This window comes from Vicia villosa, linkage group LG7 (genome assembly GCF_029867415.1).
Source record: "Vicia villosa cultivar HV-30 ecotype Madison, WI linkage group LG7, Vvil1.0, whole genome shotgun sequence".
NCBI lineage: Eukaryota > Viridiplantae > Streptophyta > Magnoliopsida > Fabales > Fabaceae > Vicia > Vicia villosa.
In genome coordinates, this window is record NC_081186.1 from 59282274 (window position 1) to 59294789 (window position 12516).

Sequence of the window (12516 nt, forward strand, 5' to 3'; positions counted from 1 at the left end):
TATAAAAAAAAAAAGTTGATTTCGGAGATGCATCTCCGAAATAAAGTCAATACTTAAAAAAAAGATGAATTCAGAAGTGCATCTTCCAATTCACCTCCTGAGAAAGTTCGGATATGTACTTCCGAAATATCCTCTGATATAGAAAACATGAAAACAAACATCAACGCTTCGATTTATTATAAAACATGAAAATTACAAACATCACATAACATAAAATTAAAGTTACATATTGTTAAACACGGGTGGGTGTGGATAGTCAACATTTTGATAACGTCGGCTCCCAATCTTTGAAGTTTCGCATCCAACTCGATCGGATCCTTCGAAGACAATCGGTCGAAAGTTGTCCACAAAACCGCTAAATCTTCGTCGTTCTTGACTTCAAATGGGGTGAACTGAACGTCTCCCTCGTCATTAAGCGAAGATGAACGGTACTCAAGCTTGACAACCTTCCGATTTTCTGGGTATTGCAAGAGAGTGTTGAGCGACGTTATCAATTCCGCGAAAGGCGTGTCGCGCGAGAAGCGAAATTGGAACGACATCGGGTAGCCAGTGCTGAAGTAGACAAACGCAAGGTGGGGGTAGGTTTGTGTCATTGGTGTTTTGTGGCTTGATGCATCTCTGAAATCTGGAAAAATCTGGAGAGAAAAAAAATACTTCAAAGACACATCTCCGAAGCAGAGGTATTTTTAATTTTTAGCGTGGGTTCTCCCATAGGGAGTCTACAAAGAAAAACTCTTAGGAAAAATATACTCCAATAATATTTTAGGCCCGACCCAAGGAATACGCCACCTAGACGGCCACTTTGGCCTCAATTATTTTTTTATATTATTATATTTTAAAAAATTCTACATAAAGTGCGAAATTTTTTTTAAATAACAATGTTTAAAAAAGATTTACCAAAAAAATAAGTTTTATGGAAAATTTATCAAAGTGTCTACGTTTTGCAGAGCCTCTAGAGGATGCGCGAAACCATTTGGCGCATTGGTATAAGATTATCTTGAATTAGCCAATTCATTTGGCTCAGTAGTGTAAAAAGTCAAAAAAAAAAAAAAAAAAACACCCATATAGGCGCCAAACCATTGGCTAACCTAATGTGGGTGACACATTGGCGCCAAATCATTTGCGGCATACACCTAATTTTTGTACCAATGCGCCAATTCATTTGGCGTACACTCTAGGGGTCCTGCGAAATCTAAACACTTTCGTAAATTTTTTGAAAAACTTGTTTTTTCGATAATTTATTTTTTAAACTTTATTATTTAATTTTTTTTTCAAACTTTATTATTTAATTTTTTTTCATAAAGTGCTTCTGCAATGCAGATATTAGTTATAATTATTTGTAATGCGATTTCTTTTTTAATCTTATTATTTAAGCAGTTAATTATTGTAATATTTTACGATTAAAAAAAGTTGTGGTGAAAACGAATACGTTATATACTTTTTTATATATTAAATATTGTGCATCTCAAACAAACATGCTATCATATTATTTTATTTTATCATTCATATAATAACAACAATAAAAATAAATAATAATTTTATTAAAACAGTCTATAAAATTTTATTTTTTTATAAGTGAATACATTGGATCTTGCTAATAGCTGACAAACTTAAATTCGCGGGGTCCATCCGCATCCGAATCCGAGTCTACGATGAAATTTGAATTGATTGAGTTTGAATGTCATTCGATATTGAGTAGTATGAAATCCGCATCCAAAATCCGAAATTAGCCCTGCTTTTATATATATATATATATATATATATATATATATATATATATATATATATATATATATATATATATATATATATATATATATATATATATATATATATATATATATATATATATATATATATATATATAAACGCAGGTCTAATAACATCTCTCCCCCATTTCTTGTGAACCAAAAATATTTTTAATAAAAATACATCTCTCTCTTCTATTTTCCTCCTATCCCTTCTTTTGAACTAAAATTATATATAATTAAAAAAAATAATCCCTCCCATTCTCTTCTTTGTTTTAAAATTCTTTGCTTTCCCTCCTCCTCATTAAAACCACATACCGTAAGAAAATCACGACAAGATAAAATAATTATAAGTCGTAAAAATAAAATAATAACTATCTTAAAAGTTATTTTTATGATACACTATATTATTTTCCAAAATCAAAGTTATCTTTTACGTTATTTTAAGAGACAAAAAGAAGTTCAATATATTAATTTGCCTAGGTCCAAATTGAAGAAGGGATGGACCTGAAAAAAAAGAACAGCGAACATAACAATAATTTAGTGGGCTTAAACACTTTTAATAGTCCAAATTAAGATAGGTCCAAATCAAAAGAAGCATCATTCTAAGATAAAAAAAATTATGAAGATTTCTTAACCCACCCTATGTATCAGAATAACACCTTATGTAATTTTAAAAATGGTTTTTTATTTTCGGAGATTTATCTTCAAATACACATTTAGTTACTAAATGTTAGATTGTTTCAGAGATGCATCTCTAGACTGACCTTTATTTTTAAGCGTCAGATTTTTTCAGAGATACACCTACGTAAAACATTCGGAGATGTATCTCCGTATTCAGTGTAAATAGTCAATTCTAAATATTTTTTAATGATTCTCAGATCAAATAATCAGAAGGCATATTATGATTCGACAATACTAAAGTTATGAAGAAAATGACATATGTAAAGTTATAAGTCAAGAGTATATAAACCAAATCCAAAACTTATAACAGAGTCGATAAACACAATACAACCCAAGATAGATCAAAAGTATAAATACTATAATCTACTATGTACGAGGGACTCAACCTCTTACCCCCTGTTCCTACATTGCCTCCTATACTGCATTGCCTTTTGAGCCACCTCCATCTTGGCATCTACAACGCCCCTCACCTCAGATTCATCCGAAAAAGAGTGTTCCGTCAATACATGCCTGACCAATCTCCATGATACGATGGCATTTAGGTAACACGTCAACATCATGATTTACCCTAGCCTGCTCCTCCTCTAGTATCTCTTGATAAGCTGACCTTGGTGGATCTCCTAGAGCATCCTATTCCATATAAGGATGTGATACCTGGAAGAACCACCATATATAACCGTGTACACAGCTCCAGTCGCTCCTAGCTATGTTACTCCGAGACTCCTCCGATACCAGATGATTAACATAATCATCAAACATAGCATCCATATCTCTACGTTTCATATTGGGAGGAGCAAACACAGAAGGATATTTGGGAATTTATTGCATGTAGCCGAACTAACGTATAACACGCTCAGGCAAATGAGGAAACATCAAACATGACCCGCAAGCCAACCATCCTGATTATAATACTATGTCGACAAATGGAATCGTCTCACAGTGATCGACATGACAATGGAAGTTTACATCTTCTGCTACCAAGCGGTTAATATACACTCTGAATGACTCTGTCTCTCGGTTCCCTCTGAGCGGGGAGAATGCAAAAGCATATGACATATCCTCAGTATAAGTCGGTATACATGACCAACTAGAGATGCGTGGGAAGTGTTGGAGGATCCAAGCCTGAAAAGTGTTTAAACACACGAGTCATTAGTTAGTAACAACTTTGCAATAATTTAATGAAACACAAGCACTAAAAGACCAAGAAATGTTACCGTCAAAAGTGTGATAATGCCTGTCACCTACTTCGTCTTCCACATAAAGCCTTCATATAAATTAGAGCACAAGTAGACCAAATAAGCGGCCCCCAATTGTACTCATGGATCCTTAAAAAGTCCTCAAAGTAACGCACATATATGACATCCACGTAAGTGGCACTTTTGTCGACAAAAATGGCAGTGCCAACCAAATACAACATGTATGCTCTCATAGCATACGTTAAATGTTGTCGTACCTATTCGTTATCACCAACAACTTGTTGTGCTCTCAGTATCTCATCTGTTAACACCTTTTTCAGGAATGTAAACCTAGCATGAGACCCTCGGGTGAAATCAAACTCTTCCATGACAGCCTTTATGTCAGTTACTAAATAGTCTACTATCAAATCTAGTTCCTCGTCTTTGATAACCTTCCCATGATCTAAATGTTTCTCCCTATATGGAAGATGCAACAGACATGAGACATCGTCCATTGTGATAGACATCTTACCATGTGGGAGATGAAATGATTATGTCTCCATGTGCCATGTCTCTATAAACACATTAAGCATACCATGGTTAACTGTAACATAACTGATCTTGTACAAGCCTCCCATCCCAGATAGTTGCAAAACTTCCTAAAACCACGATTCAATAGGAGGAATCAAGCTAGTAATCTTCCACCGATGGTTGATGAATTTTAGCAGATCACGTTCATGCATACATAGTTTAATAAGAATAATTCCAACAAACATAATTTAATATTACAACAAACACAACTTCAAATGAATAATTCCAACTAAATTTTACTTCTTCGTCCCAGATATGTATGGTAACATGATCCGGGTAAAGACACAAAAATGATAAGTTTGACAGGTCTCCTCCAAAACCTGAAGGTGACTCTAGTGGCTCAGGTGCCCCCTTGGCCAAGGATGCCTCAGGTGCCCCTTAGGCCAGGGATGGCTCAGGTTCTGTCGTTATCTACTGGGTCTGGGATAACTCAGATGCCTCTAATGTCAGAGGTACCTCGGGTGATACAGATACCTCTATTGTCTCGAGTGCCTGAATAGGTGAACTTAGTTGACTACATGAAAATGGAGGCTCGGATGCACGAGGAGGGGATCCTTTCCTGCTATAGGAAAAGGAAGAAGGTGGAATAACATGAGCCCCAAAACTTGGCGCCTCCATATCAACCGGGCTAGAGATAACATGAGCTTGTGGCGGTTGAATCTTTTCCCTCCAAACGGATGCATTTTGTGCAATCATGCCATGTCTCAATCATGATTTCCTATCAACCTTAATTCTTGTAAATTGACAAGGTTTACATAATGCGTTATGTACAAAAAAGGCAAAATATTGCAGATTGGTTGATTACGGAGATGCATATCCAGTTTCTGGGTATACATTGTAAATTTACGGATATGTTATCCGTAATGACGTGCAAGTATAACCATCGGTGGATTGCAGACCCTCAAATCTTCAAAACTAATGCATTAATTGTAAAAATACCAATCTAACTCGTTTCTCATTCAATATAAGCTATCAAACATGTAAAATCTTTCTATTTCATAACCTAAAAATCAACTTCTACACATTTATACATAAAATCAATAAAGGGAAAAGTTACAAATAGTGTCTTGAAGTTGCTCGTTGTTGCTTGATGTTGCTTGTAGTTGGATATTTAAAGTAGCTTGATGTTGTTTGATGTTGCTTGAAGAGAGTTTGAGAAAATGGGGGGTTTGAGAGAGTTTGAGAAAATGGGTTTTGAGAAAGTTTGAATAATTAAGGAAGGTGAAGTGCTTCTTGCACGTTTTTGAACAAATAGTGTTTGGACATGCATCGACATAAGCTTTACCAAAATGTATCTCCGGAATAATTGCATGTGGAGTTAGGGGCTCATCCAAATTTCGATTGGTTTTCGGTGCGTCTGGAGATGCATCTTTGTAAGGTATACGCATATTTATCTTTGGTTAATTCTTTACATTGATTTAGGGCCTGATTCAGAAGTGTGTTGAATTTTGGTGTGTCCGAAGATGTACCTCTAAAACCTTGGAACATAACTGTGTTTTCACGAAGTATCCTAGTAATGCATAAGGGTGCTTTAAGAAATTCTCAAAATCAATTGGAGAAATCAAACGATCTTAGTATGTTACACTTCTTCCACCAAAACCTAAATCTATCCAAATTGCTATACTCTCATCTAAAACCATTCATCCACCCTTTAGAGTCAAATAATACAAACGATTAATGCTATACTTATGGGGATTAGTATTATGTTGTGATTCGACAATTGATTCCGATGTACAATTTTCTTATATTTATGTGTCTTATTTTAGTATCAAAATTTGGAAAATTGTATTTTGGCATGCATAATTCATCTTTTTTTTATAGCGGGCTGTTAAAAAAGACCTCCGTGTGGTTTGTATTTAGTCTTTCAGGAATGCTATTTCTACACCACAATTATACACCAATACTTACACCAAAAGACCGTTCACCGTATTTATACGGTGAATAGTATTTTTTAAATAAAAAATATTTAAGAATAATTCCGTAAATAGTGACCGTGAACAGTGTCCATAAAAAGTACATGAAAATGATTGTTAATAATAAAATAAAGTTGGTTAATGAAATTTAAAAAAGTTGGTTAATGAAGTTGGTTAATAAATGCCATATATTAAAAAGGGTTAAATATGTTTTTGGTCCTTATAAATATTTCAAATTTTATTTTTAGTCTTTATTAAAAACAAGAGATATTTTAGTCCCTACAAAATTTTTATGCATGCAATTTTAATCCTTACTATTTTAAAAAATTTTAAAAATTGTTTAATTATCATTTAATTTTTAAATATTAATTTACCAAACTTTAGAATACTGTAAAATATTTATTTACCAAACTTTATAATTTGTTAAAATGAGAAAATTTAAATATTAATTTTTTAAATTTCAAAAGATAATGATAAAAGTAATAAAAATTTCGACTTATAAATTAAATTTTGAGTTTCTTTTTTCCAAGGAACTTTTTAAACATTCTCAACAAGTCTACAAAATAATCATTTAAAAATACACATTAATTTAACACCAGGAACTAAAATTACGTGCATAATAAGTTTGCAGGGACCAAAACATGCTATTTTTTTAATAGGAACCAAAAATAAAATTTAATAATTTTATAGGGATAAAAAACAACTTAACCCTATTAAAAATAATTTAGTAGTAAAATAGAATTCATTAATGAAATGTAAAAAGTTGGTTAATAAAGTGATGAAGTTGGTTAATAAACGTTTAGATATTAAAAATAATTTTTAGCAATAAAACAAAATTGGTTAATACAATGTAAATTGTTAGTTAATGAAATTATGTAGTTGGTTAATAAACGTCCAGATTTTTAATAGTTATGAAATTGATTAATAATATTTAAAATGTTGATTAATCAAATTATGAAGTTGGTTAATCGCATAATCTTGTATCCGTTCTTCCTTAATCTAAAAATAATAATTTTTTTAAAATAATTTATTATTATTATTATATTTTACTGATGAACAGTGAAATACAAATATAAGATATTTGTATAAGCATAACATTTTTCTTAATATTTCTACCCTAATAAAAGTACACCATAATTTTTTCGAAAACTATATTTCTTTACTGGAAAATTGTTAAACTATTATGAACCATAGACTAAAAAGTTATAATAAACAAAAAGTTCTTATATAGTTTCCGATGTATATCCTAGCATTCATCTATAGAATGTTGGTTTCTCCAAACGCATGATCACCTCAAAAGTTTTATTTATATGATGTTTGATATAAACAAAAATAAACTCACTTCGTTAGAGTGTAAAAGTTTCATATATAGACAAGCAAAGAAAGTATAGATGTGAAAAAATGCTTAACTCAATTATATATCCAAACTAAATTGTATTGAACAAGAATAAATATAAATTATTTAAATAATTAAAAAACAGAGTTTCATAAATCGATCCAAAAGTTAAAAAACAAGAAACTTCAAAACACATTATCACTCTGTTGGCTGGAGATTTCGTTTAAAAAGATTAACCTTCGAAGGTTTTGAGTTCGAAGAATGATGGTTACGGAAGACCATCATTGAAGATTTAAGAATGACTACTGATGGCCATGTTTCAAGAAAGATGTCTAAGTTGGAACGAAAGAGAGAAGTATTAAAGTTAGCACGAAAGGCACTTTTTGCCAAGACTTAGACAATTCGCGGAAAATTGCATGAAGTACTGAAGCTTAGTGTGTTTCCGCATCATTTTCGAATATAGCTATACTGCCACGCGTCGAAAAGGACTCGAGCGGGAAGATTTGAATTGCGAAACGATTTCCATAAACTGCACATCGACAGATGGCGTCCCCAGAGTTCTCGTGGATAACGTGGCATTAGATTATTGTACGACCGTTAGGGTCGAATTTAGTATAAATAGGAGTCTTAATGATAGGATTTCGTGTGTTCATTTTGTACAAATCACTCACATATCGCTCAAGTATCAAGTGTTAAGAGAAAGAGTTCGCTGAGAAATGTACGTATGACACCACCAATTTGAATACATGTGTGTTTACTTTTATCAAATGTCTTTTGTTTTTCCTTACTTCTTTTTCTCTGTTAAAACTTTTACTTTCGAAGTCATTTAATTTTCATGCACTTTAACTTTCTTGCAATTTACATTCTTGCACGTTAATTTCCTTGCAATTTATATTCTCGCAATTTACATGTTTTTCTTATTACGATTTATGCTTCGAAATTACACTAACTTATGCAACCAGCGTTGTATCGAATGATTAATCATTTGAACATAAGTTTCTTGAAATCAAAACAAACAGGTATGAACCAAATCACATCAATAAACCTTTTGTTTGACTATGTCCTAGGATCAATCTAGTCGATCCTGCGAGTAACCAAATCATATTTATTATAGTTTGGAAGACTAGCGGTTGTTTACCGGAAATCACCGTAAACAAATTGGCACACCCGGTGGGACAATGTCAAACTAAGTGTTATTAATTGATTGTTTTGTTTTGTCTAGAAATTGTCAAGACCTTGTATGAACCTTAGGAACGGTAAATTAACCAACAGTGCAAAACCAGTTCCTAGACGAAGGTACCACAAGAAAATGGTCGTAGCGGCCAGTGCAGGGGGCGAGGAAAATCACCTGCAAGGATCAAGAACAGCAGCGTCAAACGCGACGAATGTTTCGACGTCCACTGAAGGAGCGCAGGCCATACCGGTTTCGACGGGATCTGAAGCAGCGGGTAGTTCGCAAGCCATGATTGGAAATACTTCCACATCAACTGGGACTATCCCAATTTCAGTATCGACTACCGCTCCTCCGTCTGTAAGTGCAAGCGAGATACCACCCATATCGACGAACGCTGCAAATCATTTATCTACCCCAGGACCTTCATTCACTGTAGATGGTTGGAGACCAAATATGTCATACGGGATGCCATATTCGTATATGGCAGGACTACAAAGAGCAGGACCTACATACGCTACAACGAACCCAGCGGCGTTTTCACCAAACGTGGGTTCAGTAGGTCGAAGCGCACACAATATTGGTGCGTCGACTCAGATTCCCCCTATGACCACTAGTACTCAAGCAGCATTCCGACAAGAAATGGATGCAAGTAACCAGGACATGGTAGGACTCCTTTATAGAGAGTTAGGGACCATCTTTGATCCAATAGTAACAAGCATTACTAGCCAGGATAGCGCGGAAACATACCAAAGGTTATCGTCACAATTGGGACGAATGGCGGATTTTTTAGGAGTCCCACAAGAAAGACGAAGGAATAACCAGTCAACCTACCAAGAAGAAGATCCAATTATCCGACAAATTCGAAATATAGAACCCCCACCAAGGCCAAATCCAGTGGGACAGAACCCAGTGGTCGAAATGGGAACTCAAATCGAAACAACGGAGACTGGCCAACAAGCTATCCCTCGACAACAGCCCAGAATAGTTATGGTAGGGAGAGATGAACATCCTGACGCAGTTGTCCACAGAGTCAGGAGAAATGATTTGGCAACAGAAAATAATCTTACTGCCATGATAGAAAGAATAATGGCTAATAACGGCTTAAATACTGGATTTCGACGTCCAAATTACACGTCTCCCATACCTGAATACATCATGCAAAGTGAATTGCCAAGGGGCATTAAGGTACCCAAGTTCACCAAATTTGCAGGGGATACTAATGAATCAACGGTGGAGCATATAGCCAGATATTTAACAGAGGCAGGAACGTTAGCAGGAAACGAAGATCTAAGGATCAAGTATTTTCCTAGTTCATTAACCAAGAATGCTTTCATCTGGTTTACTACCCTACCCCCAAACTCCATAGATACATGGACACAACTAGAAAGATTGTTCCACGAACAATTTTACATGGGTCAAACAAAGATAAGTTTGAAGGAATTGGCTAGTATTAAAAGGAAGTTCACAGAGCCTATTGATGATTACCTAAACAGGTTTCGTTTTCTGAAATCGAGATGTTTCACAGTCGTCCCCGAACACGAATTAGTCAAAATAGCCGTTGGTGGTTTAGACTATTCGATTAGAAAGAAATTAGATACCCAATATTTAAGAGACATGGCCCAATTGGCAGATAGGGTTCGACAGGTCGAACGATTGAAAGCAGAGAAGGCTAAAGTGAACAAGAGTTACAAAAAAGAAAGAATATCCTACGTTGAAGTCGAAGACACTGATAGCGAAAACTTTGATGACCCATATGGCATAGAGGAGGTCGAGATAGACCTAGCTGAATTAAAAGAGGCGCCCTCTTATGCTTGCAAATTACTTACCCCTGCCAACGGGAAGAATCCAGTAGAAAATGATAAAAGCGATAGATTCCCTAAGAAAACTTATACATTCGACGTCACCAAGTGTGACGAAATATTCGATTTGCTAGTAAAAGATGGCCAAATGATAGTACCTCCTAACTCTAAAATTCCTCCGTTGGAACAATGGAAGAAGCGAGGTTTTTGTAAATATCATGGTTTTTTAGGCCATAAAACCTCACAATGTTTTCTTTTCAGGGATCTAATTCAGAATGCTCTCAAGGATGGTCGTTTGAAGTTTGCTGACAAGACTAAGAGACATATGAAGGTCGATACCAACCCCTTGAACATTGCTGATACCAACCTGTGTGAGCCATGTGACATCAACATGGTGGAAGTGTCTGAAGTCGAATTTGCTGAACCAGAAATAATGTCAAAGGGAAAGCAGGCTACTGAAAGCCTAAATGATGACGCGGTCTTCAGTACTGATGTTGAAGGATCCCTCGATCAGGAAATGACCGACAATCTGGAAGGAAAAACTAGTGAGGCCACTGAAGACCTCAGGATGAAACTTCAGCAGATTCAAATTTCTGAGGCCCCTCCGGCAGTTGTCAACATGGTAAATGCTAGACGACCTTTATCTGAAATCGAAGAACTGGAGGAATGGTTGACAAGGCAACAGGGAAATGTGGATATTTCACCAAAGGGGGAAACCCTGAAAGATTACCTTTGGAATTGCCACGAGAAAAATGGAGGAAAAATGCTGATGTGCCCAAGATGTTCTATAATGCTGAATCGAAGAATCCAAGCTAACTTCGAGACGACCTTGAGAGAGAGATTGGAACAGCCTTGGAGAGGTGGAAACCTACTGCTAAGGATATACCCAAGAACTGCGGAAAGTTTGGTGGGTTTCTTGGTCAGATGCCACAAAGCAAATACAGAAGTGGTGTTATGTCCCAGATGTGGAGCTGTATATGATGAACTCCTAGCGCGTTCCCTCGAGAGGAGTTATTTTATCATGAATCGGGAAACCCAAGGTCTCCGTCCTAATTTATATATGTTCGACAATCGAACTTCATATAAGAGGCCTGACAGTCCTCACCCTAAGGCACGAAGGGTCACATTCAAAGTCCCTACAGATACACCTAGGGACAGATGGGTGCAAGCTGGCGCAAGAACCAATAAATGGCGAAGTTGGGAACAAGGAGGAAGAACTGCGATGGCTTATAGGAAGCAATTCCAGACCTCAAATCGAGAGATGCATAGGCTTGAGAATTACAAAGGCAGAAATCCTATGTCCAGATCCTAATGGAGGAGGCACCAGAGAATGAAGAAGGCCCAAAGAGAATACAAGCCAAGGGAGATTGGAGAGTCTAGAAGCAACCAAGTCCAACACCAGGGGACAAAGACAAGCAAACCTCCGGTAGAACGCAGACTCTTCGAAGCTGAAAATATTTTAGAAGAAGAAGAAAAGATGCGGTCCAACTCCTGGAAGGAAGAAGATAGAATGACAAATGATTTCGATTCGGATGGAGTATCATCTCTCAACTTGATATGCAACGTAGTGTCAGTCCTCCCTCACGAATTTAGTCAGGAAACTGAAGTTGAGGAGTGTGAAGAATCTGACATCGAAGAGATGACAAAACACAGACCTGTGTGTTACTATGTGCTAAACAACGGAGCAGTTGAGGAGCAGAACGCTTTCTTCGAAAGGCCCGACAAAGGTATGCGAAATCATCTGAAACCACTCTACATAAGGGCTAAGATTGAGAACGTTGGCATTAACAAAGTCCTGGTGGATGGAGGGGCAGCAGTGAATCTAATGCCCCAATACATGTTGAAGAGAATTGGGATGTTCGACACAGATATAAAGCCTCATAACATGGTTTTGTCAAACTACGAAGGCAAAATTGGGCAGACTTTGGGAGTTGTTCAAGTAAATTTAACAGTGGGTTCCGTTACCAGACCAACTATGTTCATGGTAATACCAGCAAAAGCAAACTATAACCTCTTGTTAGGAAGGGAGTGGATCCACGGAGTCTCTGCGGTGCCTTCAACTATGCACCAAAGACTAACCATTTGGAGACAAGACG